The following is a 7,455-nucleotide window of genomic DNA, read 5'->3' on the forward strand; positions in this document are numbered from 1 at the left end:
GGGGGGGGGGGAGGGGCGTCATCCATAGCTCAGCACGTCACAATATGTTCAGCTGTTGTCATGATATGTGTTAAAACTCAAATTATGTTCTGCTGTTGCTTTAATTGGGGAAAATAAACTATATTCTACTGTTGCCATGATGTGGAGGAAAACTAGGATTATGTTCTGCTGTTGCCTTGATATGTTGGAATGTCAAACTATATTCTTCTGTTGCAATGATATTGGGTAGAATTCAAATTATCTTCTGCTGTTGCCATGATATGTGCTAAAACCCAAACTACATTCTGCTGTTGCAATGATAACAGAGAAGATTCAAACTAGGTTCTGTTGTTGTTATGATATGGGGGAAAACTGAAATTAAGGTCTGCTGTTGCTATGATATGTGGAAAACAAAAACTATATTCTACTGTTGCCATGATATGTTTGAGAACTCAAATTATGTTCTGCTGTTGCAATGATATATTTGAGAATTCAAATTATGTTCTGCTGTAGCATTAATATTTATGAAAATTCTACATATGTACTGCTGTTGTCATGATATGGTGAAAACTCAAAATATATTCAGCTCTTGACATGATATTTGGAAATCTCAAATTGTTCTGCTGTTGCCATAATATGAGTGAAAGTTCAAACTAAGTTCTGCTGTTGCCATTATTTGGGGGAAAACTCAAACTAAATTCTGCAGTTGCCATGTATTTGGGAAAACACAAAATATATTTTTCTGCTGCCATGATATGGGAAAACTTAAAAAGTGTTATACTGTTGCCATGATATGTGGGAAAACTCAAACTAAGTTCTGCTGTTGCCATTATATGTTTGAAACTTCAAAATATATACTTCTATTTCCATGATTTGTGGGAAAAATCAAAGTATGTTCTGCTGTTCCCATGGTATTGGGGAAAATTCAAACAAGGTCCTGCTGTTGCCACGATATGGCGGAAAAATCAAACTAGATTCTGCTGTTACCATGATATGGGGAAAAATCAAACCAGGTTCTGCCTGTTGCCATGATAGTTAAAAACAAAAACTATGATCTGCTGTTGTCATGATATGGGTTAAATCTCAAACAATGTTCTGCTGTTACCTTGATTGTGGGAAAACCCAAATTATATTCTGCTGTTGCATTGTTATGTTTAAAAGCTCAAACTATGTTCTGCTGTTGCCATGATATGTGGGAAATCACAAACTATATTCTGTTGTTGCCATCATGATTGGGAAAACAAAAAAACATATTTTGCTGTTGTGATGATGTGGGAAAAATCGAAAAAAGGTTCTGCTGTTGCCATTATATTTGGGAAAACACAAACTATGTTTTGCTCTTGCCATGAATTGTGCACCTCGACCGACATGCGCCTTATCATGGAGCTGCTCGAGACGAGCAACAATAAAAAGAGGGAAGATGTGGCGATAAGAGAAACAGTAGGACACAAAGAAGATGCTGCAAGAAGATGCTGCCACCGAGGAAAAGGGACGGGGATGCAACGTTAGGCTATTCGGGACGAACAGCCTTAAGGAGGGAGCAGTGTGACATGTTGACCCCTACCTCCCCAGCTGCACGTAGCGGTAGCGTAACGCTCGCGTAATTGGCGAGTAATCACCACGCATCCTGGCAGCTATGCGCGGTGACGTCACGAGTGGAGCCGAAGAGAGCCAAGCGGAGCCGAAGATAGCCGAGCCCACGCAACCTGGTAACTATGCAAGGCGAGTCAACAGCGTTGACTTAACAGGATGACATGGCACTCATTACGCAAAAAGAAAGCACTGCAGCTATATAAGTGAGCTGCACAGTGGCTGCGAGAGAGTTATAAAGTAACGGTCGCCGAGTTGAAATATAGCAGCCTGAGAGTGTGCGATATTTAAGAAGTCAGCGAGCGGAAGATTTTTCGTGTGCTTTCCAGACATAGTGAGTGCTGTAGTACAGTTATACTCGGAGTGTGTAATTCAGGGAGACTGGTATAGCTCCCGCGTTATTAATAGTGGAAGACTCTTGAAGACAGTGTTAAGACATTGTGTTGTAGGGTTTGTAAAGTGTGGAAACCCATAACGATGTGATAATTAATTGTATCCGTTATTTGTCGATTGTTAAATAAACCAATTAACAATCTCTACGGCGTCTTCAGTAACGAAACACTTACAATATATTAAGCTGTTTACATGATGTGGGGGAAAACTCAAATTACGTTCTGCTGTTACCATGGTATGGGGGAAAAGTCAAACAAGTTTCTGCTGATGCCATGATATGGGTGAAAGCTCAAACTAATTTCTGCTGCTGCCATGATATGGGAGAAAACTCAAACTATGTTCTGCATTTGCCATTATATGTGGGAAAACACAAACTAAGTTTTGCTGTTGCCATGTATTTAGAAAAAAAAAATATTCTGCTGTTGCCATGATATGTGTAAAAACTCAAACTAAGTTCTGCTGTTGCCAGGATATTGGGGAAATCTCAAAATATATAAAGTTGTTTCCATGATGTGGAGGAAAACTTAAAATATGCTCTGCTGTTACCATGGTATCGGGGAAAACTCAAACATGTTTCTGCTGATGCCATGATATGGGGAAAACTCAAACTATGTTCTGCTGTTGCCATGATATGGGGAAACTAAAACCAGGTTCTGCTGGTGCCATGATAATGGAGAAAACTCAAACTATGTTCTCCTGTTGTAATGATATGGGGTAGAATTCAAACTATGTTCTCCTGTTGCCATGATATGGTATAAAAACAAAACTATGTTCTGCTGTTGCCATGATATGGGGAAAATCAAAGTATATACTGCTTATGAAATTAAATGGGAGGAAACTCAAACTAGGTTCTGCTGTTGCAATGTTATGGTTGAAAACTCAAACCATTCTCTGCTGTTGCCATGATATGAGGGAAAACAGAAAATATGTTTTGCTGTTGTCATGATAAGAGAGAAAATACAAACTAGGTTCTGCTGTTATGATATGTGGGAGAACTGAAATTATGTTCTGTTGTTGCCATGATATGTTGAAAACACAAAATATGTTCTACTGTTGCCATGATATATTTTAGAATTCAAATTATGTCCTGCTGTTGCCATGATATATTTCAGAAATCAAATTAAATTCTGCTGTTGCCTTGATATTTATGAAAATTCTACCTATATACTTCTGTTGTCATTATATGGGGGAAAGCTCAAAATATGTTCTGCACTTTCCATGATATTTGGAAATCTCAAATAGTTCTGCTGTTACCATTATATGAGTGAAAGTTCAAACTAACTTATGCTGTTGCCATGATATGGGGAAAACACAAACTACGTTCTGCCGTTGCCATCATATGTATGAAAACACAAAATATGTTTTGCTGTTGCCATGATATGGGAAAAATCGAAAAAAGTTCTGCTGTTGCAATGATAAGGGGAAAATTCCAACTATGTTCTCCTGTTGCTATGTTATTGGGGAAAACTCAAACTATGTTCTGCTGTCGCCATGATCTCTCGAAACTCAAACTATGTTCTACAGTTGCCATGATATGTTTGAGAACTCAAACTAGGTACTGCTTTTGCCATGATATTAGGGAAAATCTACCCATGTACTGCTGTTGTCATGATATGGAGGATAACTCAAATTATGTACCGCTGTTGCCATGATATGTGGGAAAACACAAAATAAATTTTGCTCTTGCCATGATATGAGAAAACAAAAAAAATATTCTGCTGTTGATGTTGATATGAAGGAAAACTCAAACTATGTCCTGCTGCTGCCATGATATTGGTGAAAACTCAAAATATATTTTGCTGTCTCCATGATGTGGGGGAAAACTCAAAATATGTTCTCATGTTACCATGGTATGGGGAAACTCAAAAAAGATTCTGCTGTTGCTATGATATGAGTGATAGCTGAAACTAGCTTCCGCTGTTGCCATGATATTGGGGAAAACTCAAACAATATTCTGCTGTTGTCACGATATGGGGGAAAACTCAAACTATATTCTGCTGTTGCCTTGATTTGGGAAAACCCAAACTATATTCTGCTGTTGCCATGATGTGGAGGAAAACTAGAACTATGTTCTGCTTGTGCCATGATATGGGGGAAAACTCAAACAATGTTCTGCCGTTACTATCATATGTATGAAATTACAAAATATATTTAGCTATTGCCATGATATGGGAAAAATCGAAAAATATTCTGCTGTTGCAATGATATGTGGGAAAACTCCAACTATGTTCTGCTGTTGCCATGATATGGGAAAAACTCAAAATATATTTTTTCTGGTTCCATGATGTGGGGGAAAACTAAAACTATATTCTGCTGTTACCATGGTATGGGAAAAACTCAAACAATTCCCTGCTATTGCCATGATATGGGGGAAAACTCAAACTAGGTTCTGCTGTTGCCATGATATAGGGGAAAACTCAAACCAGGTTCTCCTGTTGCCATGATATTGGGGAAAACTCAAATTAAGTTCTGCTGTTGCCAAGATGTGAGAGAAAACTCAAACTAAGTTCTGCCGTTGCCATGATATGTGGGAAAACACAAACTATGTTTTGCTGTTGCCATGATATGAGAAAACAAAAAATTTTCTGCTGTTGCCCTGATATTTGGGAAAATTAAAACTACGTCCTGTTGTTGAAATGATATTGGGAAAAACTCAAAATATATTATGCCGTCTCCGTGATGTGAGGGAAAACTCAAAATAGGTTTTGCTGTTATCGTGGTATGGGGGAAAACTCAAACATGATTTTGCTGTTGCCATGATATTGGTGACAGCTCACCCTATTCTGCTGTTGCCATAATATTGGGTAAAACTCAAACTATATTTTGCTGCTGTCATGAATTTGGAAAAATAAAAAAATGTTCTGCTGTTGCCATGATATATGTAAAAACACAAATTATGTTCGGCTGTTGCCAGGATAGGGGGGAAATCTCAAAATATATTCTGCTGTTTCCAATGATGGGGAAAACTCAAACTATATTCTGCTGTTGTCATGATATGGGTTAAAACTCAAACTATGTTCTGCTGTTGACTTGATGGTTGAAACACAAATTATATTCTTCTGTTGCCATGATTTGGAGGAAAACTAAAACCATGTTCTGTTGTTGCCATGATATTTGGGAAAACTCTACCTATGTACTGCTGTTGTCATGATATGAAGGAAAACTCAAATTATGTACCGCTGTAGGCCATGATATGTGGGAAAACACAAATTATGTTCTGCTGTTGATATGATATATTTGAGAAATCAAACTATGTTCTGCTGTTGCCATGATATTTATGACAACTCTACATATATACTGCTGTTGTCATGATTTGTGGAAAACTCAAAATTTGTTCTACACTTGGCATGATATTCGTAATAACAAACAGTTTTGCTGTTGCCATGATATGAGTGAAAACTCAAACTACGTTCTGCTGTAGCCATGATATGGGAGAAAACTCAAATTAAAATCTGCCGTTGCCATGATATTGGGGAAAACACAAAATATATTATGCTGTTTCCATGACGAGGGGGAAAACTCAAACAATGTTCTGCTGTTACCATGGTATGGGGGAAAACTCAAACTAGGTTCTGCTGTTGACATGATATTGGGGAAAACTAAAAAATATCCTGCTGTTGTCATGGTATGGGGGAAAACTCAAACTATATTCTGCTCTTGCCTTGATTTGCGGAAAACACAAACTATATTCTGCTGTTGCCCTGATGTGGAGGAAAACTAGAACTACTTTCTGCCTTGACATGATATCATAGAATGTCAATCCATGTTCTTCTGTTGTAATAATATTGGCTAGAAATCAAACTATGTACTGTTGTTGCCATGATATTGTATAAAACTAAATGTATGTACTGCTGATGACATTATAAGGGAGGAAAAACAAAGTAAGTCCTGCTTTTGTCATGATGTGGGCCGAAAAACCCAAACTATATCCTACTATTTCCTTGTTAAGAGAGAAAATTCAAACTAGGATTTGCTGTTGTCATGATATGGGGGAAAATCAAATTATGTTCTGCTGTTGCCATGATATGGTGAAAAATCAAAATATGTACTACTGTTGCCATGATAATGTAACATGTTGCGCGACTGTGAACCCCCATCCACCCTCCTCCCACGGTAACGTAGCGCTCCCCGCCACTCCCCTCCGCGGTGACGTCACGCGGTGACGTAACGCGCTGACGTAACGCGCAACGCTAACGTAACCGTAATCAACGTCCTACTGTGACGTGGCACTCATTACGCCACAGGCAAGCACTGCAGCTATATAAGTGGATGCACAGTGCGTATCGATCAGTTCGAGTTCGAGTTCCAGTGTGGCTACCGCCGAAGACATTCCGAGTTATAAAGTAACAGCCAGCCGACTACAAGTTGGAGTATAGCAGCCGTCGCGGAAAGAAGATCCGGACGTGTGTGTGATTGTGTAATTGGGAGCGTGTGATACAGTGATACATAGCTCCCCTACTGTAAACGTGTAGACTACTGAAGACAGAGTGAACTGATTTGCGCATAGGGTTATAAATCGTGAAACCCCGCAACAGTGTTAACAGATTAATGCGATTAGGGTTATAAAGTGTGAAACCCCGCAACTGTGTGATAAGTAATTGTAGCCGTTATTTGTAGATTGTTAAATAAACCAATTAACCATCTCTACGGCGTCTTCAGTAACGTAAACACGTTACATTGGTGTCAGAAGTGGGATTAGGACTTACACACGTGATCAACGAGCTTCGAACTCGAGACACGTGACAATTTGGTGTCAGAATTTTTACGAACTTAAACACGCCTGACAAATAATTGAATTATTGTGCATCGTGTACTCTACTGCGACAAGATGGAGATGCAGCAGATGATGGAAATGCTGGTGAGGATGGACGCCGATAGGAAGAAAGACAGAGAAGACTTCCTGGCCAAACTAGACGCCGATAGAAAAACTGACAAGGAAGAAATGAAGGCCGATAGAAGGAAACACAGAGAAGATTTCCTGGCAAAATTAGACGTCAACCAGAAACAAACCGAAGTCATGCTGACAAAATTAGACGCCTACCAAGAAAAGGCGACGGCCGACAAGGAAGAATTGAAGGCCGAAATGCGATCTATGCGGTCAGAGTTGGATGACCAAATCCAACATAGAGTCGAAAACATTTTGGCGATCGTTGAACACGACAAACAGACTCTCCGGTCAGAAATAACTGAGCAGATTGAAGTGTCCCTCTGCGCGCGAACTACATAACTACAGGAAGACATGACGAAAAACTACAATGAAACCTGCGCAGCAATTGAAGAGGCCAGACGCGAGTTCCGAGCACGGTTGGATGAGACGAGACAGACGAAGGCCGAGCGGGGAAATACATCAAAAATCGTCACGAGCACGGCTCCGCCACCGACATTCAACGGAAATTCAACGTGTAGCGTGTTCCGGCGACAATTCGAGACCGTAGCAGAACAAATTAAATGGTCGGACAGGGAAAAATTAACACCCTGGTCACCGGTCTGAAG

The sequence above is a fragment of the Cryptotermes secundus genome, unplaced genomic scaffold, assembly GCF_002891405.2.
Source record: "Cryptotermes secundus unplaced genomic scaffold, Csec_1.0 scaffold242, whole genome shotgun sequence".
NCBI classification, from domain to species: domain Eukaryota; kingdom Metazoa; phylum Arthropoda; class Insecta; order Blattodea; family Kalotermitidae; genus Cryptotermes; species Cryptotermes secundus.